The 25,123-nt window shown below is 44.9% G+C and overlaps 1 long non-coding RNA gene across 1 annotated transcript; it reads left to right on the top strand.

The window, feature by feature from the left end:
• The first annotated feature begins 3,835 nt into the window (after positions 1-3,835).
• LOC148877433 (uncharacterized) lies at positions 3,836-5,657 on the top strand. The gene is made up of 3 exons (XR_016113326.1): positions 3,836-4,020; positions 4,143-4,211; positions 5,030-5,657. It is a non-coding gene; the product is annotated as an uncharacterized LOC148877433 (long non-coding RNA).
• Positions 5,658-25,123: the final 19,466 nt, after the last annotated feature.

Genomic DNA, 25,123 nt, shown 5'->3' with positions numbered 1-25,123 from the left:
TACATCAAAGACAGCCCAATCCGACACCTAGTGCAGTATCATAATCGAGTCTAGGGGTCGAGTGTAACTTTCCAATTTTGCCCATCAATCTCCAAGGTCCATGGCAATACTGGAAATCTGGTCCAGTTCAAAGATTCAATTAATCATACACTGTATGTGCCTAGGGTCTCACCCTGGCAGTTGAGACAGGACACCCCAACCGACTTGGTGGCACCACAGTGTCAGCCTTGTCAAGATAGGTCTCCCCAGACCGACCCACTAGCTGTGAACATTCTAAACTAACATGAGTCTCATTAAGTGTCCAATTTAAGGGTATTACACCAAAACATACCAAGGGACATGAATCAAATATGCACTTTTATTCATTTACAATAAACTCATAAAGTACATCATCTTGATTGAAGCTAAGGGCATACAAAACTATCTAGCAGGGTATTCGGTGAAGGCACGTACGAACTTGAGACTTTGGAAGGGAAGCATGTGCCCCATGCCTAGAATGTCAACAACTTCAAGAAATACTACTTGTGAGCTCGGGAGCAAAGCATTGGCCAAAATTTTCTAATTTCAGAAGACCAGCGAACTATTTAGACCGCATGTCGGTTAAATAATACAATAGAGTGGACTATGAGTTTCTCCCAAAAGCCTAAAGGCCACGATGCCAAGCCAACAGGGACCTCAACGCTAAATGCAAATAAGAGCCAATCGCTTCCTGAGCATGGGCAGCACAGGCGAATTCAACTAATGCCTCATTGGTGCATAGGCAGGTCGGGCGCATACCCTACAAGGTCTGTCCACCTCGACTCACATTAACTTCAAGTTGTTCCTCGCTATGCCTAGTTCATCAACTCAATACCTTGTGGTAACCCATACTTAGAGAATTTTGCAAAATCAAATTGGTGTACATGAAGTGATAGGAAAAAAGATTACTTTACTTTTCAAAAAAGGATGTTTCGTACATTCAAAAAAGTTTTAAAAAGGGGGAAAAAGAAGAGAAAATATTCTACTACACTCAGCTCGGAGGCTCGGTGTACATTGTAGTTACAAAGGGGGTCCAAAGAAATAAAGGCAAATATTTAATCTTCACAGGGGATCCTTGCCCCCACCTTCGATGCTTTCGGGGTCCCTTGCCAGTTCAAACGCCGCATCGTCTACTACAACAACCTCATTAACCTTTGCAGCCTTGTCGACTGCAACATCCAAGTCTTTCTCCCTTGCTCCCTCGTCGAGCTCCTCATCATTCTCCTCGTTGAAGTCCAGCTCTTTGACAGCTTCCAATACCATCTCAGTGGTAATCCCGGTAGAGGTGATGACTCCAAGGTTGAGCTCGGGAAACTTACGCTTGGTCACCAAGCGGCAGAGCTTGAAACCTTTCTGGAAGGCATCAATACCAAGTTCCTCCTTCATCTTGTTGTACTCTGGGGAGGCTTGATAATCCTTGACAATAGAAACCTCAGCATCCTTAATGCCTTGGAGAAGGGCGACCTCGCGCTCAGCAGAAGCAACCTTTAGCTCCTCGGTCTCCTTCTCCAGTTGCTCGATTCCCTCCTTCTTCACCAGCACCTCAACGTCTAGTTCCCGAATAGAATCAATGGTCTTTAGCATCTTGGTTTGGCACTCTGCGACTGAATCCTCAACTCGTTCAGCCTTTGCCTTGGCAACCCTCGCTCTTGCAACGCATTGATCAAGCTGCTGCATAGGAGTGTGGATCATGGAGTTCGCCTGCCAAAAAGAGGAAAAATTTGCTAAGTATGGAAGACAGAATGAACGGAAACTAGGTGTCGAGTTCAGGAGTATACCATCATGATGTAGTCCGCCGCCTTGGCACCCAATGGAGCATAAGGCAGCTCGGCGAACTTGGCGATCTCTTCGGAAAAGGTTGCCTCCTTGCTTTTTGTGAGGTTAGTTCAATTGTTCATGATACTTTGTACCAACTCGGGGCCCTCCATGGAGGGATTGACTCCAGGACGAATGGTTTGAGGTTCGGATGACGGGGTTGGCTCAAATCGGTGAGGAGATTGGTCCTTCTCTTGGTCCTCCTCGACCAAATTAATGACTGGAGGGTCCTCAAGTTGAGTAGGAGCAGCCAACTTGGTGGAAGGTGCTTGGGAAGAGTCATCGCACGATCTCTTTCTTTTCTTTCTCTTCCTCATGCCAGCGAAGAGGTTACTCATTGGAGCGCTCAACATGATGCCTGTGGAAAGAAAACTCTAGGGTAGCCGAAGTAATGTAAAAAAGGAAAGTGTGAGCGTGTACCGAGGTGGTAGCCTACCTGGAGGACTCAACCTGGCCTTGACAAGCTTCTCCTCGGTTAAAAAATCCTCCAACTTAGACCAAGCTCCACCAAGAAACGGATATCCTTCTTTAGCTTCTTATTGAGCCTGTCCCTAGGGTCACTAATACCCATCGTCCAGTGCGTCGAGAAAGGCCACCCCCCCAGCAATGGTAATAGTGAAATATCTCATCTTCTAGGTCGGGACCATGTTGGGATTGTCGTGCAAAATCTTGTACCCAAGTTGGAAAGAAATATAGTAGCTATGTTTATCTACTCTTAGGAGGCTGACAAGGATTTTCTTGATGGAGCAGATCGAACTGAAGATGTCTATGTCTAAGGGCATGTCAAAGTTATGGAATATGGAAATGGTCCCGATTATGGAGCAGATCGAACTGAGCGCGCGCTTTGACGTCCACGGAGTTTGTAATTCGCAAAACATTCACGCGTCCCTGATACGCGACCTAGTTTGGCGATCGAGTCAGTTGGGACATTGCGGTTTGACCGTTGGACCGGACCTCAACCCGAAAGAAGACTGGGCCAAACCCACCTAGCTTGTCATGAACTCCCCGCACCGGGTTAGGACCCCTGGCCCGGGGAGTAGGGGCAATTGATGAGGGGTGATTTAGCCCGACCTAATAAACAACAGACATGTAGGATGTGACCTGCTGACTAGACCGTGACTCAGGATTTCCTGCCACCTTAGTGGGCCGGGTCACCTCGGGTGTCTCGGGCACCTCGGTAAAGAGCGAGGTCCGAGTAGCTTGGGATGGCCCAACTTGCCGAGGTGACACGTAGAGGACTTCTAAAAGCAAACTGGCTGCCTCTGAGCTCTTCGGGATCATGTTGTATGATTGTAGGTCTTATCCTCATCCCGTTCAGATTGGGTGGACTCAATATGCCTTATCAGCTAGAACGAATTCCACATCCTAGTGCGAAACGGACACCTAACAGTGCGGGTTGAGGATCTCGGAGGTGTTTCATGAGACCCACGGTAGCTCAACTATATAAGGGCACCTACCCCCATAGCACAAGGTACGCGCGGTTTAATGTGCGCTTACTAGCACTCTTACATTTGAGATTACTAGCTCGTACAACCAAATGCTAACTTAAGCATCGAAGTAACCATACTAGATGGCTCACCCTGGGTTCTCTGAACTTTCCTGTCTTGCAGTTCGATCGACCAACTAAGCGACCGGCGTCCCAACTACCATCCAATTAGGAACAACCAGATCACGCACCATCATATTCTATTCAAAGGTGGACTGAACGGTAAAAACCCCCATTATTTAATTGATGAACATACAGTATCTGCTTATCCGACAGTTTTATTTTCAAAAATAAAACCAAACCAAACCATGTTGGAAGACCACTAATTGATCAAAAGCTAATGACTAAACATTTAATTTTGTGAAATTCTAAAGGAAAGCAGGACCCTACCACTAACTCGATCCTAGCCTGAAAACAACGGTGATATGTCGGGAGAATGACAAGGCTCGAGGAAATCCACCGAGAAAAGTGCAAGAAAAAGAAATCAAATTACAAGCCGAAAGCAAGATGGAAGATCCTGAAGCATGTTCCTATTCCCTCGTATGCTTGACCTTTGCATATTCATTCTCAATAGCTGCATGTGGTCTTCATTGCCATGGTTGTCAAAGCACTGGTGAAAGGTGATGGATCCCAGAAAATTAAGGCGTTTTTTTTTTTTTTGGAAGCTCAGGCCCCCTGCATGGATAGATGGATGTACGTAGGTATAAGTCGATCTACTTGAGCTCTGTACAAATTCAAGTATTTTGTTCATTGATTTTTATGTGTGGAATTGCATGAATTAATGAATACTTCTATTTCATGTATTAATTGGCGCATGTGAAAGAAACCATTGGCGGAAGGAATGGAGCTGTTTTCATTTCTCACACTGTTGACGACTGTTGCCTGGTAACTAGTAAGTCTTTTTCAAAATAACTTTTTCCAGAACGTGGAGAGTAACACAGAAGGAATGGGCGTTAGTACAGAGTTTCTTTTCCCTCCTTGTTTCTTCCTTTTATTTCCTTGTATCTAATTAATGGAGGGTAGATTAGACATGTTCTTGTCTGGAGAAGAGTGGACTAATTTAGAGAAGAATCCTTCATTGCTAAACAGCTACAGGTACATGATGAAATCTGTGAGAAGATATCAATATCATCATATCGTACCATATGGAAAATTTAAACGTCGATTATGAGTCTGCTTCCACTCTGAACTCCAAAAGATTAGGAGTCAAAAGAGTTGCTTAATATGTAAGAATTTAAACAGTTTTCACTTCTTTCTGTCGCCACTATAAAATTAATGGGGAAATGAGGACGAACAGATTGCTTTAATTTATCAAGGAAAAAGCTTCAACTTCATCCCATCAATGAAATTAAAGGGAAAGAAGAAAGTCAATTAATCATGTTTTTTATTGTTTGTTTTTGTTTAGAATTACTTTACAAAGGCTGTTTTTGGTTGCAATGCAATTTTATTTGCACTAATACAAATGCATGAGAGTGCCAATGAAAAAAAAATGCAAATTCTCATTTAATTTGGTTTTGGATTTTATTTCTTCTGCTTCATGTCTTAATTAACTTCATTTATACTGCAATCAAAATAAACTATAATTTAAGACAAAAATAAATCAGAATTTACACTTGAATCATTTGCACTTTCATAGTTTTGCATGAATGCAAATTTATTTGCATTACAACCAAACACAGCCTAAGGTTTTTTGTTGACCACTTTTTGAAGGAAGAGTGAAAAGCATGAAAAGGTAATGGAGAACAGAGGGAGAGAGATTGCAATCAGGAAAAGGAAATAAAGCAGGGTGCAGAGGAATTTTTCAGAAGATATGGTGCTGCTTACTCATCACTGTACGTAGTTTGTAGCACATCACAAGTGTAATGTCCGAACCAAATTATTTAAAGCTAGAAGTGCGTTTTGTGGAACGACAAGAGCAGAGTCCAAGAGCAAAGTCCAAGGAAACTGATCATGTGTGTGCAGAGGAATAACAGTGCAATCCTCCTCTGGCAGAGAGCTCCGCACTGCTCTTCAATTTTAGGGTGCAGTGCTGCTGTTTGCCAAAGGAGAGTTGCCTGTAATTTATTTCCTGCACATTTATTGGGTGCCAATTAATGCCTCGTCTGACAAAGTTGCCACGTCATGATTTTGTGTTGCCTTGTCATCTCTCTCTCAAAGGGGCCACCACACAAGGAACCAACAGAATGACATTTTTGGCACATGGGAGCTTAATCTTTAAATGTGTAAATCCTCCCTTGTCTTTCTTCTTCTTCATCTTCTTCTTCTCTATTTAATGTCTATTAACTTGATATTTTGAGGAAGTGAGATTTTCAGATAATTAAGATTATATTTGTTATCATTGCTGCTACTACTTGAAATGTTATGAATACAAATTGGTATACCGCTATTATTTTATACTATTTATTATGCTTAGAAACAGACTATATGTTAAAAGTGTATGTATGGAAAACTATTTATAAAAACATTAAATTGTTGTTTGTTGTTGTAGGAGAGTGAAGTATAATCATTCTAGCTGAAATGACTCTCTTATGAAATGTGGCAATGCTTATCTCTCACTAATTTTGCATTGATCAGTGCAATGGCAGAGTTAGGGCGGATGGCAGAGTTAGGGCTCCAAATTGGGCAGCATGGGAAAATTATAACCTACTGCTTATAAATTATGCTTGAGCCTTTGAGGTAGAGCTGTGAATGGGTTGGGTCTCGTTCCGGACGGGGTATACCAGTCCTGAACTTCTTATTAATCGGTTTCATATGATAGAGAAATAATTATTCAATTACCAATTATTAATTGGATAATCGTGTCTGGCCCAATTACATTCGATTATATCTGAGATCTATAATTAACTACGATAATAATAACTTAAAACTATTTTTTTTATAATATAAATTTAATAAAAATGACAGTAAAATAGATCTCATTTGGCATGTTTTTCCACGTGGACTGTTGACTGTTCAGAAATCCAGCAGCCCACATTAATTCAACAATCATTTTTTATTGCATCTTCATGCGGAAAGACGTACAAGAAGATGCATCTTAACCAAACGATCTTCATGTTATTGAGATTTTAGTATAAAAGCCAACATCGTCTTTTAACGGTTAGATCTACCAGAAAATCTTTCAAAAAACGACTTACCAAACGTTACTACAATAAACCACTTATATATTAATAAAGTAATAATTTTAAACCAAAATTATCTTAAACACTACCTATAAAATTTATCATTTTAGACATAAAATATAACAAAAGTTTCAGATCAACCAAACCAGTCCTAACTCGATTATTAATCGATACAATAATTACAAAATCATAGAAAAAAAAACCAAAACCAACATAATTGGTTCAGTGGATACAATTGATGTAGCGCGATCTAGTCACTCCTAGCTAACACTCATGTGACTCTTGGAAGGTACCTGAGATGAAGAAGAAGAAGAATCCCTGGGGGGTTTGTCCGGTGGGAATACTCCGATGCTTAAGTTAGTACTCTGTAGGAAAAGCAGAAAGAAGACGAAGGCTAAGAGTGCAGATAGCACGTTCTCACGATACTCGAGAGATTAGAAGTCTCAATAAGACACTTCTCTTCTGCCCTAAGGGCTTTTTAATGGGGCGCTCATGCTAGGTCGGGCATAACTGCCACTGAGTTCCTGCCACAGCCGTTACTCACCAGGGCTACGCAGGTGGCCATTGTGATGTACTTCTTGCCTGGGTGAGTGACACGTCTCCAAAGTGGCAGGCACGCCTTTGCCTACTGAGAGACATGGACGTAGACTACCAAAAGAACGGGGACTGCGCTATCAGTAATGGATATGGCGCAGTTTGATTGGTACGGCCTGTCAGACAGAAGCTTCCTGAGGAGCGCTCATGCAGCTCATTCCCGAGCTACTTTATAGCAGGCTCGGGACACTTCAGGATTACCCTTAATAGAATTGGTCCTTGGGATGACTTGTCTGCTTGGGAGCTCAGGCGATCTAGCAACTTTAGCTCGCAAGATAAAGTTGCCTCGGAGTATCTCTTCAAAGGTAGCTCGGGGAACCCGGAGCTTGCATTGTGGCGAGCTCCTCCTTTTGTGAGCTACAATGTAGCGAGCTGCTTTATGGGCCTGTCACTTGGTCACACCAGGCTACAACACTGAGCTATCACTCATGCTGAGTCAGTGTCCATGTGTCACCGTTTCATAGGTTGGGTCAAATCGTCCTCCATCAATTACCCCCACTCCTCGGGCTAAGAGCATTGTCTTAGCGTGAGGAGTTCATGAAGCGTGATGGACTGATTTGACCGAAATTCAAACTTGATTGACTACTCAATTAAATGCATTCGTGGGAATCAAGAGATTTTCTGACTTTCCTAACTTTTTGGATTTCGAAAACGTGCTGAAGTGTCTCTTAACTCCGAACTCTGTGCGGCCGCGATTACCTTAACCGTGGAAGATGTGCCACCAATCACCTTTAGTTTTTAGAAGGCCTACGGTTAGTGCGCCCGTGAGCCGTTGGATTTGCTTTGATCTAGGTCGTCAATTTGGAGGAGTGGAGACTATAAATAGGGGGGGCCTTCTGGGCCTCATTTTCTCCCACGCCATCTTGTTGTCTTCGGATTCTAAGGTCGCGCATTCATCTAGTCTACCTGAATTCCTCAGTTTGCTTCATTATGTTTCTTCTGGTGAGTCCCAATCGCTGTCAACCATGTCTGGGTACCCATACCACACCTACCACTGGGGTGATAACCAGAATGACGATGCTCCCTCGACCTCAGGGGGAGCCTGGGGGCAGGTCCCCGAGGCTCGGGAGGCCTCTGGTGATGTAGCATCTACTTCTAGGGGGAGGGAGCCTGACACTTTTGGCCCTTCCTCCATGACAACGGAGAGGCTCAGGTCTCTAATCCGCTACTTTCGCCTCCCTGGGGACTTGGTCTATAGCCTCCCTACTAGCAACTTCCCTTGGGAGCATGGTTCCAATGACATAGTAATCTTCCAGGAACAACTCGAGGCTGGTTTACGTCTCCCCCTGCACCCCTTGATAGTGGAGGTGCTAAATCATTTTAACGTCACCATTGATTAGTTTCATCGCAACGCCATTCGAAACATGGTTGGGACTATATCTTTGTGTTACGAGTACTATCTTCCCTTGAACCTTGACATTTTTGCCTCTATTCTTTGTATAAAAAATGCTGCTCTTGGGGTCCCTCCGAAGAGGCGCTTTTACTACCACTCTCCCCGCCGCAGCTATAAGCTCTTGTACGAGCTGCCAAATAAGATTCCTACCTGGAAGCGGGATTACTTTTTGGTCCGCAACCCCGAGGGGTGGCCCTTCCCAACTTTTTGGAGGGGTGCCATCCAGGACCCCGGGGCCGAGCTGGATCCCGAAACTCAAAAAATGATGCTGTCCTAGGCATCGATAGGCTTCCTCTGCTCAGACTACTTGGTCGAGGAGAAGCTCGTGCAGGCCGGCCTAAGCTCGGGTCAGTTGTCTTTTTAGGTCGCTTGGTTTCTGTAACGATATCGTGCTCACATTCGCATGCATATATTTCATTCTTATTGAACTAACACTGATGTCTTCTTGGTAGCCATCATGTCTAGTATTGATTCACGCCACCTTCTCTCAAGCAACCAGAGGCGCCAAGCAAAGAGGATGCACCCCGATCAGACTCCCCCCTAGGAAGGTACTGAGTTTAGGTCTGCTGAGCTGGTTTTATCCTCCCCTCCACTTGAGATTCCGGCACCCCCATCCGAGGGAACCAATGGGGTTGGTTTTGGAGGGGACGAGCTCCCTCAGCAGGGGGCGGGTCCCTGTAACCCCCTCCAGCCATGCCCTTACCCCCCATTCCCAGTGGGGAACTGGGAAGGGGTGAACGACTACCTCGTGGCTCACCGGAAGAGCCGAAAGGCGATTAGTAATGACGAAGTCGCTCACTAGGGAAATATGGAGCCCGGGGACCTCACTGCATTTGCCTCCCCCCACTGCATGGTGGTAAGTGATTCCTTTCCCTTTTCTTCTCTCATTTTGCTCCCTTTCAGTGTCCTCTGATCTTCTCTTCTGTTGGCAGGTGAATTCCGCCATCCACGCCATGGCTCTCCAGATGCGTGTCCACCACAGTGACACCCTCGACTAGCGAGCTACAAATAAGAAGCTCCAGGGCGAGCTCGACCGGATTCAGAGCGAGCTCCATCACACTCGCAAGGGGAGCGAGTCTTAGGAGCTGTTCGTCCACAACCAGATGACTCAAATTGCCCGGCTTTTTGAAGAGAGCGCACGTTACAGGGAGGAGTCGTTGAGGGTGGCGGCGGAGAGGGAGCTCCTTAGGCAGTAGGTGCGGGACTTGGAGTCCACTCTTCTAGATCAGACTCGAAACTTTGATAAGATGGTGGAGGCTGAATGAGAGAAAGGGATCTAGGATTTTAGAGACTCCTAGGAATACCACGACCTCTAGGTGGAATATGGTTCGAGTTCGTACCGCTCTGGGTTTAAGCTCTGCCAGTGGTTGGTTCGAAAAAAGTTCTCCGGGCTCAACCTCGATGGCATCACTATGAAGACTCTGCCTCCTGAGATGGCGGACCAAGCGGAGGAAGAGGAGCTTGACTCCCCAGAGGATGAGGATGAGGAGGGGGATCCCTGAGGTGGTGCTCCTTTGGACTCTGGTGGCTTTCGGGTGCCATAAACCCGGTCTTTCAAAGGTCTTTTGGTTGGGCGGTAGTGCCCTGTTACTATCAACTTTCCCGAGTTGTTTAGCTCGGCTATCGCATTGTCTTTTCTTCCTCTTTCAGTTTTTTTTTTTTTTTTTGAAATGGTAATGAGAGTTTTCCTTTTGTCCTCCAAGTATGATATGCTTTCTCTATCTTTGCTAAGGCAATCTCAGCACCTAAGTGAAGGGATGAGAGATCTATCGTATAGACGCCCAAATCTTGTGGAATGAAGGGGGCGGATTTCAAAAATTTTTCTCTCCCTTCAATTGGGAATCGCATTCCCTATTTAAAAAATCATATTTTCAAGGACCAATCTTGAACCATGAACTGAACCAGATCTAAACCAAAAGGAGTAGGAGAGAGGTATACCTGATACAGAGAAATATTATCTCTCAATGGAGGTGTTCACGCCCAAGGAAGGATCCAAAGACTTCTCCCACTTAAGATGGCAAAGTGCAAGATGGAGCAGAATCAGCAGCGTTCTCCAAGAACCTGATCCTTCGTAAGAATAGCTAGAAGGCAAGTGAGCATTTCTTCCAATCAGTCATTTCACAAAGGGTTGATATCAAAATCGAATCTTGATCTCTCCCACAAAGTTGGAGATTGGATTGGAGGTCTGGCGGTAGCAGGAAGGAGGCGGCAAGAAAGGATTTTGTAGAGATTGCAGAAATCTTTCTTCTATGATTTCAGCTCTGGAGACTAAAGACCTTTTTCTCTCTTGTGTTGCCTTTTGTGTCTAAAGGTTGCCGCCCCCTCCTCCTTTTATAGGCTTAAAGGGATCAGCTCCAAATCCCATTAGGAGTTGCTGATCCAAATCATATTTGGATTAGAAATCCCTTTAAGTGATAAGGAAGAACCCTTATATTATCTGTAGAATAGATCGGCTCTCTCCTAATCCTATTAGGTGGCTCTTAGATCTAAATCTTATTTAGATCTAAATCTTATTTAGATCTTGGACTCTCTGAGTGGATAGGGTAAAGGCCCAATCCTATCAACTGATTTAATCCCATATCTGTCCCTCATTTAAACTGATCAAATCAGCCCAGTTCGAAATAGGCTTTAGGCCCATTAAAGTTGTGTGCTAACTTAGCCTTCCAAACTGCTACCCAGTTAGGCTTCCTTGTATGGCATGGGACCCAAACATTGATCTACACATCAGCCACATGGGTTTGGCCCAACAAGGCCTGGCCGAATACACTTCTATGGACAGTGTACCCCTTGAAACCCATCAAATGGGCTCTATGGGCCCAACACTTACCCTAAGTGGTCCCTGGGCCAAGCCACCTTGTAACACCCAGGGACTGTGGGCAAATGCAAGATTAGCCCATCATGTATTACCCTCTATGGTCTTACACTTAACCTCTCAGTCCATAATGATCAAACACTACCTGACAAGAGAGGACCTTTCCCTCGGCTGCAAGGAACAATGTTGCATTCTTTGCTTATATGGATCCCGGGAATTAAAACCTTTTGCAAACATTTTAGAAACCATAATATATATACTTTTATATCTCATATAAAATATATTTTACAAAACAAATCTCAATGATTGAAATCGGCTACCAGCAGTCTTGGTTTCCATTAGTGAGAGTGCATCCCCGATCATTACCTTTGTCCGACAAAGGGGTTGATCCTGTCACTATGATCACTCACTCAGATGAATTTTCAGACTACCCCAACATACCCAGGTTTTGACCCCCGCTAAGGATCTCACTGATTGGTACATCAAAGACAACCCAATCTGACACCTAGTGCAGTATCATAATCGAGTCTAGGGGTCGGGTGTAACTTTCCAGTTTTGCCCATTAATCTCTAAGTCCAGGACAATACTGGAAATCTAGTCCAATTCAAATGTTCAATTAATCCTATACTGTATGTGCCTAGGGTCTCACCCTAGCAGCTGAGACAAGCCACCCCAACCGATTTGAAGGCACAACAGTGTCAGCCTTATCAGGGTAGGTCTCCCCAGACCGACCCACTGGCTGTGAACATTCAAAACTAACACGAGTCCCATTAAGTGTCCAGTTTAAGGGTATTACATAGAAACATACTAAGGGAACATGAATCAAATATGTACTTTTATTCATTTACAATAAACTCATAATGTACATCATTCTGATTGAAGCTAAGGGCATACAAAACTGTCTAACAGCTCCCACTTGCACTTAGGTCCAATCAGGTACAAGCCGGAGTCTCATGCTTTCCATGTGTTTCTCAAACACTTTCTGTGATAATGGCTTTGTCAATGGGTCTGCTACATTTTCCGCTAACACTACCTTCTAAATCAGGACGTCCCCTCTACCAACAATCTCCCACAGTACGTGGTACTTCCTCTCGATGTGCTTTGGCTTCGAGTGGGCTCGTGTCTCCTTAGCCTGAGCAATGGCTCCATTGTTGTCACACAACAATGGGATGGGTGATGTGCTGGACGGAACTACTCCCAACTCGTGAATGAACTTCTTCATCCACACGGCTTCTTTGGTAACCTCGCTTGTGGAAATGTACTCGGCCTCGGTCGTGGAGTCTGCAGTGGACCCCTGTTTGCTACTTTTCCAGCAAACAACACACGATCCTATAATGAAAACATATCCAGATGTAGACTTTCTATCATCTGGATCCGATTGAAAATCAGCATCTATATACCCTTGGATCTGTAGTGAGCTATCGTCGAATATAGACAGAACTCTTTTGTCCTTCGAAGGTACTTAAGTAAGTATTTCACAGTTGTCCAATGCTTTTGCCCTAGGTTGGCCTGGAATCTGCTTACCACACTCACTGCCTAAGTAATGTCAAGACGAGTGCACAGTATGGCATACATGATGCTCCCTACAGTAGAGGCATAGGGAACATCTTTCATGCCATCAATCTCCTCAGAAGTCTTGGGAGACATCTTCTTGGAGAGAGTGACTCCGTGCCTAAAAGGAACATTTCATTTCTTGGAGTTCTCCATGCTGTATCTTTTGACTATTTTGTCAATGTAAGTTGATTGGGATAATCCTATTATCCGCTTCGATCTATCTCTATCGAGTCGAAGACCCAGTATATAGGAGGCTTCTCCAAGATCTTTCATGGAGAATTGCTGTGAAAGCCATACTTTCACCGTAGTTAACATTCCTACATCATTCCCAATGAGTAGAATGTCATCTACATACAGAACCAAGAAGGTAACCTTATCTCCACTGTACTTCCTGTAAACACATGGTTCATCCGGATTCTGCTTGAAGTCAAACGATTTGACAGCAGAGTCAAAACGGATGTTCCAACTTCTAGAAGTTTGCTTAAGTCCATAAATGGATCTATTAAGTTTACATACCATGTTCTCCTAATCAGCAGCAATGAAGCCTTGCGGCTGTTGCATATAGATATCTTTAGTAAGATCTCCATTCATGAATGCTGTTTTGACATCTATCTGCCAAATCTCATAATCATGGTATGCTTCTACAGCTAGCAGGATCCTAATGGATTTAAGCATGACCACAGGCGAAAAGGTTTCCTCATAATCGATGCCCTTTTTCTAAGTGTACCCTTTCACCACTAGACGAACTTTGAAGGTCTCAACCCTACCATCGGGACCCTTCTTCCTCTTGTAAATCCATTTGCAACTAATTGCTTTTACCCTGGAGGGCGGAGCTACTAGAGTCCAGACTCCATTGGTCTTCATTGAGTCCATCTTTGCTCTCATGGCCTCCACCCACTTCTAGGAATTTATGTCCAACATAGCTTTCACGTAAGTCACGGGATCCTCCTCACTAGTCAAGGTTTCCACCAAGTAACTATCCTGGTCATAACCATAACGGACTAGTGGCCTATATACCCGAGTGGATCTTCTAGGAATTTATGTCCAACATAGCTTTCACGTAAGTCACGGGATCCTCCTCACTAGTCAAGGTTTCCACCAGGTAACTATCCTGGTCATAACCATAACGGACTGGTGGCCTAGATACCCGAGTGGATCTTCTAGGTTGGTCACTACCTAGAACTTGCGAGACATCTCCCACTGCTCCTTAGCTCTCTTCATCAAGAACTACTTCCTGATGATGGGTGTCCAGGATGTAATCTGTTTCCAAGAATTGTGCATTTCGGCTATAGAACACTTTCTACTCACTTAGGTCATAGAATAGGTAACCTATAGAGTCTTTTGAGTAGCCTACAAATAGGCAACAACTGGTCTTAGATTCCAACATGTCTGCACTTGTTCTTTTAACATGTGCTGGACAACCCCAAATCTTCAAGTGTCTTGACACTTGGTTTCTTTCCGATCCAAAGTTCATATGGAGTGTTCAGAACCGATTTGGTTGGAACTTGATTCAGCACGTAAATCACAGTCTCTAATGCGTAACCCCAAAAGGATGTGGGTAACTCTGAGTGTATGAGAAGTGACCGGACCATATCCAATAAGGTCATATTCCTCCTCTCTGAAACACCATTAAGTTGTGGTGTAGCAGGAGGAGCTAACTGTGATACTTTCCCATTGTCCTTTAAGTAGTCCCTGAATTCATCAAAGAGATACTCACCACCTCGATCTGATCGAAGGGCTTTAATTTCTCTCCCTAACTATTTCTTGACCTCTTGTCTAAACTCTTTGAACTTTTCAAAGGATTCAGACTTGTGTCTCATTAGATACACGTAACCATATCGTGAAAAAATCATCGGTGAAGGTGATGAAATACACGCGTTGATTCCTTGTCCTAACACTCAGGGGACCACATACATCAGTATGTATAAGGTCAAGTGTGCTTGTACATCTTTCAGGCTTACCGTTAAATGGCCGTTTCGTCATCTTGCCTTGCAGGCAAGACTCACAAGTGGGAAGATCTTCTACAGTTAGAAAATCCAAAGGACCATCCTTTACCAACCTTGTGATTCGGTCAACACCGATGTGGCCAAGTCAGTAATGCCACAGGCACGTGGGATTAACTGTATCACGGGCTCTTTTTTTGGGGATTTCAGCAGACGTAGTTTCGGTTATGTTAGTTTCTAGAGAAGGATGAAGAACATAGAGACCGTTCTCCAGTTCCCCGTATGCGATGAATCTGTTATTTCTTTTAATAGTAATCGCATTACTAAAGAAGACAGAATAACCATCTGCACACAGTTTTGAGACAGAAATCAATTTTTTCTTAAATTTTGTACATAAAGACAATCTTTCAGTACAATAGTTCCTTCTCTAAAAAGTAATTCCACGGTTTCTATGGTCATGACTGCAACAATTGTAGTAGTCCCTAGGTAGAGCGTGACTTCTCCTTCACTCAGCCTTCTGCTTACCTTGAACCCCTGCAGTGAGTTATACGCATGAGTTGAAGCCCTGGAGTCAATACACCAGGACGCAAAAGCTACCAATAAATTGGTTTCTATAACACAAGATTCGAAATTACCTTTCTTGAATTTCAGGTAGGCAAGACAGTTCATTTTCCAGTGACCGGTCTTCTTGCAGAAGTGACAGGCATCCAATGCTTTGTCTTTCTTCTACTTCTTGCCCTTAGTGGCTTTCTTTTGAGGCTTCTTTGCCTTCCTCTTTCTCTTGCCTGTCTTGCTAGCTTCAACAAGCATACCTACAGGCTCATCATTTTTAATCAGTTTCTTTAGCTCTTTGCAACATATTGTTGAGCTCTTGCAAGCTGACATTTAGCTTGTTCATGTTGTAGTTCATGATGAACGGATTAAAGGAAGGGGGCAAAGAATTAAGGATAGCATCTATCTGGGTCACAAGGTCCACCCGGATCCAAGAGCCTCTAGTTCGTTGATGTATCCCATCATCCGAAGACAATGGTCGTGACCTTGTTGGCCCTTGGACATCTATGCGGTCATGAACTGTTTCGAGACCTTCTGTCGAGTAGAACGATTATGCTCTTCATACATCGTCCTGAGACTATCCAATATATCCTTGGCAAGTTCGATCTGATCGAACTACCTCTATATTGGGTTGTCCAAGCAAGGGAGTTTTTCTTCTCCCATTCCTAATAGTCTCTCCTTCGGGCCTCAGAAGTCCTATCACCCGAACACTTCGGGGCAGGATTCTTTGCCACTTTGTCTAACTTTTCAAAAGTTAGGACCAGCATAAGGTTCCTGTACCAGTCGGCATAGTTTGGGCCCTTCAACTTGTTGTCATCAAACAACTTTGCAAATTGTCCGTTTGCCATTTTCTGATAAAAAAGCAAACATCAGTTCACAACCTAATTTGATTCATGTTCATTACATAGATATGGATTTTAATCTATGTTCCATTTCCATTTATTCATCTCTGAGATTTCCCTATGAAAAATCACATAGGGTGCACGGAGCCAACTGCTTCAACTGCATAACCCCACCACCTTTCTATGAAGGATCATATCCACTCATCATATGAGCTTTCCCTTTGGCCTCTGTCAGACAAGGTTCAAAGCCGTTTTCAGGTAAACCTTTCTATTCAGTGAGTGCTTACCCATCATATTCGTGAATGCCAAGGTACCGTGAAAGAGTTCCCATTTTCTGGTGAAGCCCCTCCCACATTGGTCTATGACGCCCCTATCATCTTATGAAACGCTCAGACAAGCCCAACAGCAAATGGATAGCCCATTTTTTGGTGTGTTTCCTCATTACTGAATGACCCATCCTCATGCTAATGATGGAAGGCCTTTAGAGAGTTCATCATGTGAATCTCCCTATCACATGCACTCATATTAGTTGGAGGGAACAATAAATTACACCCTAGTTTGATCTAGGTCAAACCCAAGTGGCTCCCACTGACTTTCATAAAGTTAGATTTCGGTGGGCCCAAATCGACTAGGGTCCCGCACGTAACCTCTCTATGAGGTGTGGGGCCCACCATTGAGGGAGGTCATCCAATGACCAAAAGGGGCACCATGGCAATGATGTGCATTCAGCCATGGTGTACGCAAGAGCCACTGTCGATTGAGCATGGGCCAAGCACTTATGGCCCATGTACATAGCACATCACACATCCATACATCACATGCAAGGATAAATTGATCCAATCAATCAATTATCTGTAAAGCCCATTTGAAGCCCATAATATTAACCATTAATATTATCTAGGTATATGGGCTAAATTAGGGTTGATGGGTTCGTCCCATATAGCTTTAAGTGTTAAGTGGGCTTTTAGCAATTTTAACTATTTAAAACTGGGCCTTTACAGGTTGGGACGAATTAACTATTTAATTAATTATCAATCCTCAGGCCCATTAGTGGGAAAAAATAGGGCTGACTTTCAGCCTTGATTGAACCCTAGATTTGGTCCAAACAATTTGAACCAATCTTGGTTCGAATGGGTCTAGGGTTTGATCCTTAATTAAATCTTTAATTCAAGAAAATAATATGAAATTAAATACTGAAAAAAAACAATCAAGAATCAGTCTATCAGGGCTATTCTTACAATCCTTCCAGCAAAATAGAGGTTAGATCATAGGTCGCAGTTTCACAAACTGCAAATTGTAGATAGCGATTCTGCCATTTGCGAAATCTCCTTCTCCGCGAGCTCTCCTTCTCTGCGCCGCCATCTTCGATCCAAAATAACATGAATAGAAATCCTAATTTCTATTAATAATTACATCAGATTGAATGCCTATACATTCAGTCTAAAAAATAAAAAAAAAAATTATTTTACAGACCAAATGTAATAAAATAATCCATAATTTGCAAAATCGCAGGTTCCCTGCGCAAACCAAGATTTCGATGCCCTCTTGTACGAACAACCCATAAATCAAAAAAATTATAAAGAACAATTCTAAACAATAATCAAATCTATATAAAAATTAATTTCAGATTATTCGCCCATAATTTTGGGAACAAATTTCCCAAAACCCTTATCTGCGCAAATCGGGTAGAACACCTTCTACCCATTTGCGCAGGTTCAAATTTGAAACAAATTGGTTCAAGATTTGAACCATGGCTTTGATACCACTGAAGGGATGAGAGATCCATCATATGGACGCCCAAATTTTGCAGAATGAAGGGGGCGAATTTCAAAAATTTTTCTCTCCCTTCAACTGGGAATTGCATTCCCTATTTAGAAAATCATATTTTCAAGGACCAATCTTGAACCATGAACTGAACCAGATCTGAACCAAAAGGAGTAGGAGAGAGGTATACCTGATATAAAGAAATATTATCTCTCAACGGAGGTGTTCACGCCCATGGAAAGATCCAAAGACTACTCCTACTGAAGATGGAGTAGAATCAGTAGCGATCTCCAAGAACCTAATCCTTCATAAGAATAGCTGGATGGCATGTGAGCATTGCTTCCAATCAGTCCTTTCACAAAGGGATGATATCAAGATCGAATCTTGATCTCTTCCACAAGGTAGGAGATCGAACTGGAGGTCTGGCGGCAGCAGGAAGGAGGCGGCAAGAAAGGATTTTGTAGAGATTGCAAAAATCTTTCTTCTGTGATTTCAGCTCTGAAGACTAAAGACCTTTTTCTCTCTTGTGTTGTCTATTATTTCTAAAGGCTGCTGCCCCCTCCTCCTTTTATAGGCTTAAAGGGATCAGCTCCTAATCCCATTAGGAGTTGCTGATCCAAATCATATTTGGATTAGAAATCCCTTTAAGTGATAAGGAAGAACCCTTATATTATCTGTAGATTAGATCAGCCCTCTCCTAATCCTATTAGAAGGCTCCTAGATCTAAATCTTATTTAGATCTTTGACTCTCTGAGTGGATAGTGTCAAGGCCCAATCCTATCAACTGATTTAATCCCATATCCGCCCCTCATTTAAACTGATCAAATCAGCCCAGTTTGAAATGGGCTTTAGGCCCATTAAAGTTGTGTGCTCACTTAGCCTTCCAAACTGCTACCCAGTTGGGCTTCCTTGTATGGCGTGGGATCCAAACATTGTTCTACACATCAGCCACATGGGTTCGGCCCAGCCTTTGTTACAAGGCCTAGCCGAATACATTGCTATGGATAGTGCACCCCCTGAAACCCATCAAATGGGCTTTATGAGCCCAACACTTACCCTAAGTGGTCCCTAGGCCAAGCCACCTTGTAACACCCAAAGACTGTGGGCATATGCAAGATTAGCCCATAAGGTATTACCCTCAAAGGTCTTGCACTTAACCTCTCAGTCCATAAAGATCAAACACTGCCTGACAAGAGAGGACCTTCCCTCGGCTGTAAGGAACAGTGTTGCACTCTCTGCTTATATGGATCCCGGGAATTAAAACCTTTTGCAAACATTTTAGAAACCATAATATACATACTTTTATATCTCATATAAAATATATTTTGCAAAACAAATCTCAACGATTAAAATCGGTTGCCAGCAGTCTTGGTTTCCATCAGTGAGAGTGCATCCCCGATCATTACCTTTGTCCGACAAAGGGGCTGATTCTGTCACTATGATCACTCACTCAAATGAAAACTCAGATTGTCCCAACATACCCAGGTTTTGACCCCCGCTACGGATCTCACTGATTGGTGCATCAAAGATAGCCCAATCCGACACCTAGTGCAGTATCATAATCGAGTCTAGGGGTCGGGTGTAACTTTCCAGTTTTGCCCATTAATCTCCAAGGTCCAGGGCAATACTGGAAGTCTGGTCCAATTTAGATATTCAATTAATCCTACACTTTATGTGCCTAAGGTCTCACCCTTGCAACTAAGACAGGCCACCCTAACTGACTTGGTGGCACAATAGTGTCAGCCTTATCAAGATAGGTCCCCCCATACCGACCCACTGGCTGTTAACATTCTAAACTAACACGAGTCCCATTAAGTGTCCAATTTAAGGGTATTACATAGAAACATACCAAGGGAACATGAATCAAATTACTTTTATTCATTTACAATAAACTCATAATGTACATCATTTTGATTGAAGCTAAGGGCATACAAAACTGTCTAACAGCTCCCATTTGCACTTACTTCCAATCAGGTACAAGCCGGAGTTTCATGCTTTCCATGTGTTTCTCAAACACTTTCTGTGATAGTGGCTTTGTCAATGGGTCTGCTACATTGACGGTTTTTGAATGGTGGGAGCGACCTCCTCTACCCCCTTGAGAATGCTAGGCCGAGGCATGTCCTCTATGTACACGGTTCTCATGGTGATGTCGCTGGCGCTAGCTAATCTGGACAGGGCGTCGGCCTCAGCGTTCTTCGACCTTGGGATTTGCCTGATAAAGTGTGACTAGAAGTTGAACGGGGCCTCTCTAACTTTGGCTAAGTAGGCGATCATGGTTGGCTCGCGAGCTTCGTACTCGCCGGTGACCTGGTTGACCACAAGCTGGGAGTCACTACAGATAACGATGTGCTTTGCTTTTACTTCTCTGCCTAGAGCTAGTCCAGCTATCAATGCCTCGTACTCCGCTTCATTGTTAGATGCCGCGAACTCGAAGCGTAGCGCGTACTCCAGTTTCGTGCCACTTGCCCCGTGTAGAACTATTCTGGCTCCGCTGCCCTGTTGGTTCGAGGAGCCATCTACGTGAAGGATCCAGGGCTCCTCATCCCAACTCGTGCTTGGACGAACTAGGAGAGATGCCACACTGGCTGCTACCCCACAGGGCTCAGACTCGACCGGCCTAGGAGCTTCGGGCTCACCCGAGCTGGGAGCCTCGTGCTCAATCAGCTTGGGGACTTTGGAGCTAGATGTGCATTCGGCTATGAAATCTGCTAAGGCTTGGGCCTTAATGGTAGTTCGCGGCTTGTACTGGAGGTCGTACTCGCTGTGCTCAACGGCCCACTTCGTCAACCGATCAGAGACCTCGGGCTTAAGTAAGACTTGCCTCAGAGGCTTGTTGGTGAGAACGATAATAGTGTGAGCCTAGAAGTACGAGCGGAGCTTCCGAGATGCAATTATCAATGCGTATGCTAGCTTTTCTATCTCTGGGTATCTCGTCTCTGCTCCCTGTAATACTTTTCTAGAATAATAGATGGGTCATTGAACCCGATCTACTTTTTTTATTAGTACTGAACTAACAACTTCGTCGCTTGCCGAGAGGTACAGTTCTAAAACATTGCCCTCCTCGAGCCGGGTTAAGATCGGCACACTAGCGAGGTATTTCTTGAGCTCGTCAAACGCGAGCTAACAGTCTTGGGTCCATTCATACCCTTTGCTTTTGGTTGCCTTAAAGAATGGCAGACAGCGGTCTGCCGCTTTGGACATGAAGCGGCTTAGGGCAGCTATGCGGCCATTCAACCTCTGAACCTCCTTCAACTTCCAGGGTGGTCTCATATCTAAGATGGCCTTAATTTTGTCTGGGTTGGCCTCAATGCCGCGCCGATTAACGATGTACCCTAGGAACTTGCCCGAGGTCACACCGAATACACACTTGTTTGGGTTTAGTCTCATATTAAACTTACGCAAAATTTCAAAAATAGAATGCAAGTCTTGTATTAATTCATGTGAAAATTGAGTTTTGACGACCATGTCGTCTACATAGCATTCTACTTTTTTGCTAATTAGTGGCACAAACAACTTATTTACAAATCATTGAAAGGTTGTCCCTGCGCTTTTCAACCCGAAGGGCATAACCTTGTAATAGTATAGACCGAACTCCATGATGAAGGTAGTCTTTTCTTCGTCCGCCGGGTCCATCTTGATTTGGTTGTAGCCCGAATAGGCATCCAAGAAACTTAGCAACTTGTTCCCTGAGGTCGCATCCACCAAGTGGTCAATTTTGGGGAGCGGGAAGCAGTCTTTTGGGCAAGCCCGGTTTAGGTCGGTGTAGTCGACGCACATGCGTCACTTGCCATTGGCCTTCTTTACCAGGACGGGGTTGGCTACCCAGCTAGGGTAGTGGACTTCTCGTATGAAGTCAGCAGCGAGGAGCTTCTCGACCTCCTCGTCGACCGCTTTCTATCGCTTCGGGGCTAGGTTGCGTTTCTTCTGTCTAACAGGCCTAATTACAGGATCAGTATTCAGCTTGTGAGTTATAAGGTCAGGGTCTATACCGGGCATCTCTACCGCGGACCATGCAAAAGTATCTAAATTTTGAAGTAAGAAGCTTACTACTTCGGATTGTAGAGGCTCCTAGACGGAAGTGCCGATCTGAAGCATCCAAGTTGGGTTTGCTGCTGAGGTCGGGACTGCAACTGTTTCTTCAATGGGCGCGGCTTGCTCTTCGCCTTGCTCCGTAGGCCGCTCCAGTTCGAGGTCGTTGGCCACCTTGGTCTTTCCCTTCAGGGCGGTGACATAGCACTTGTGGGACTCTAGCTGGTTGCCCCACACTACCCCCACACCGAAGTTTGTTGGGAACTTCACAGCCAAATGATAGGTGGAAACCACCGCCCGTAGGACATGGTTGATCGGCCAGCCTATTATGGCATTGTATGGGGAGGGGGTCGCGACCACCAGAAAGTCGCGTTTGAATCTTACTACGCAAGGTCATGTGCTGACTTCCATAGGTACTATTATTTTCCCAAGGGGCCGGACTTTTTCTCCGCCGAAGCCCACCAAAGGAGTGTCCGCAGGCTTTAGGTCGCTTCTCTACAACTGGAGCTAGTCGAATGCAGCTTTGAAGAGTACGCGCCAGACCTCGAAGTCGTTGATTCTCAGCTTTATTATGAGTGTGTCATCATGGGGGTAGTGGACCCCTCGCGCATCATCTTTTGTGAAGAAAATTGGCTCTTCTATCCTCGGCCGCTTTGGAGGATTCTGTTCTTCCCGGGCAGCCTCACGAACTGACGTCCAAGCTGCTGCTGGAGTACAACCCGTGATGATCAAACCTACCACTATCATGTGGATGGTCCCCCGAACTAGCCTCTCTTCCGGAGGCTGCCTCCGTGGCTGTTCGGCTGGCCTACTGCTGGACTTGGGAGCATCCTTACCGTGCTCCCCTTGCCGACCTGCTTTATTATTACTATTATTATTTTGTACAAAGTTCCTTAAATACCCGCGATGGATGAGCTCCTCAATCTCGTCGTAGAGGTTTTTGCAATTTTCGGTGCTATGACTGTGATCTCTATGAAAACCGCAGTACAGATTCTTATTTCTTTCATTGGGATTCCCCCTCAACCGGGGTGGCAACTTCACATACGGGGCATCCTTAATCGCCATGAGGATTTTGGCCCACTTTGCGTTCAGTGGGGTGTAGTCAGTTCGGTCCGCTACTGGAGCTCGGAACAACTAACCCGGCTTTGCTCCCCGAGTTGCATCTTTTTTCTTTCGGTTGTCCCTTTGGCTAGGAGGCTCTCCTTCCCTTTTCCTCTTCTCATGTGCGCCCTCACCCTTTTGGTTGATTTCTTCCTCTGTAGCTATAAACATGTTTGCGAGCTTAAGAAATTCAGTTATGGTCGTCAGTTGGTTGACGACCATGTGCCATTTGAACTCTTTATGCGTCACGCCTTTCTTGGCTGCTGCGAGGTGCACGGCGGGGTCTAGGTGCGGTATCTGCATGCACGCATCATTGAACCGCTTGATATAACTTCAGATGGACTCTCCCTCTCTCTGCACTATGCTGAGGAGACTTTCTTCAATTCGCGGATACCGCTTGCTGGTGACAAAGTGGGACGTGAAGGCCTGCGCAAACTACGCCCAACTTCTTATCGATCCAAGTGCCAGGTTTTGGTACCATATACGGGCTGCTCCTCTAAAAGTGGTGGAGAAGGCCACACACATGCACGACTCGCTAGCTCTTGCTAGGTGCATCTGCGATTGGAAGGCATCTACGTGATAATTTGGGTCGAATGATTCATCGTACTTGTCAAGAGGGGGGAGCTTGAAGTCTTTAGGCATTGGGACTGCCAGGAGTTCGGGAGATAGGGGGATTGAACTGAAAGGATGAGAGCCTTGACTTCGCTCGAGCTTACTTTTTCTTTGCCTCTGAGCTCGGACAGGTCGTGGGTGGCAGACCCACGAGCTCGGCGGCGGTGTCTCTACTTCTTGGCGGGCTCAACATTTGTACTACTCACCTCTGTGATGTCCGGGATGGTGTGGACAGGAAGTAGCTCGGGCCGCTGGTGATGACTGTGGACAAAAGGATCCTACTTAGAGCCTGCGGCCAAAATCTCAAACTGGTTCTTTAAGAACGGAGTATCAGGCTTGGAGGGTTGAGGCCCTTCTGACCTGACTGCCCGTGGCGAGGTCGGGGTGGCTGGTTTTTCTTGCTTGCCACAGGAGGAGGCCTGGCTCCTTGGAGGGTTCTAGGGGGCCTCTCCTTGGTGAGAAAGGTGCTCCTCCTGACGGTGAGACCTAGCTCACTGCGAGGCTGGATGCTGAGGAGGGAGCTACGATTGTTGAAGCAGAGGTTGAGGGAGTTGGGGAAATTGCTGATGATACTGGTACTGGGAGACCTGGTGTAGCACGTGTTGTTGATAGATCTGAAACTGCTGAAACTGTTATATTTGGGCCTGCATGGCTCGCATGCATTACACCAAGTCCTCCAATTGGTTTGGGTTGGCTATTGGGGGCACAACTAAGGGTTCGGTGAAGGTTGCTCCAACTGTAGTAGGGAGTGGAGCAACAGCTGGTGCCCCTGTAAGAGGCACGTTCAGGCTAGGAATCCCGTCTGCCGATAGGGGGACGGTGAACTATCCGACGTAGACAGTAGGAAGCTGGGGCTGTTCCTTGGAATTATCCATCTCCATGCTTCGTCCGATGTTGCTAGAGGAAGTCATGAGTGTTGGGTTTTTGAAGAGTAAAGAGATGTGAAAGTTTAGAGAAAGGCTTTTCGAAGCATTTCCCACAGATGGCGCCAAATGATGTAGCGTGACCCGGTCACTCCTAGCTGACACTCACGTGGCTCCTAGAAGGTACCTGAGATGAAGAAGAAGAAGAATCCCCAGGGGGTTTGCCCAGTGGGAATACTCTGATGCTTAAGTTAGTACTCTGTAGGAGAAGCAAAAAGAAGACGAAAGCTAAGAGTGCAGATAGTGCGTTCTCACTATACTCGAGAGATTAGAAGTCTCAATAAGACACTTCTCTTCTGCTCTAAGGGCTTTTTAATGGGGCACTCATGCTAGGTCGGGCATAACCGCCACTGAGTTCCTGCCACAGCCGTTACTCGCTAGGGCTGTGCAGGTGGCCATTGTGATGTACTTCTCACTTGGGTGAGTGACACGTCTCCAAAGTGGCAGGCATGCCTTTGCCTGCTAAGAGACGTAGACGTAGACGTAGACTGCTGAAAGGACGGGGACCACACCGTCAGTAAGGGATATGGCGCAGTCTGATCGGTACGGCCTGTCAAACAAAAGCT

This window comes from Nelumbo lutea, chromosome 1, assembly GCF_056320005.1.
Source record: "Nelumbo lutea isolate HS-2025 chromosome 1, American lotus-T2T, whole genome shotgun sequence".
In the NCBI taxonomy this organism is placed as follows: domain Eukaryota; kingdom Viridiplantae; phylum Streptophyta; class Magnoliopsida; order Proteales; family Nelumbonaceae; genus Nelumbo; species Nelumbo lutea.
The sequence above is the reverse complement of the archived record's forward strand: the minus strand, read 5'-3'. Positions and strand labels throughout refer to the sequence as shown.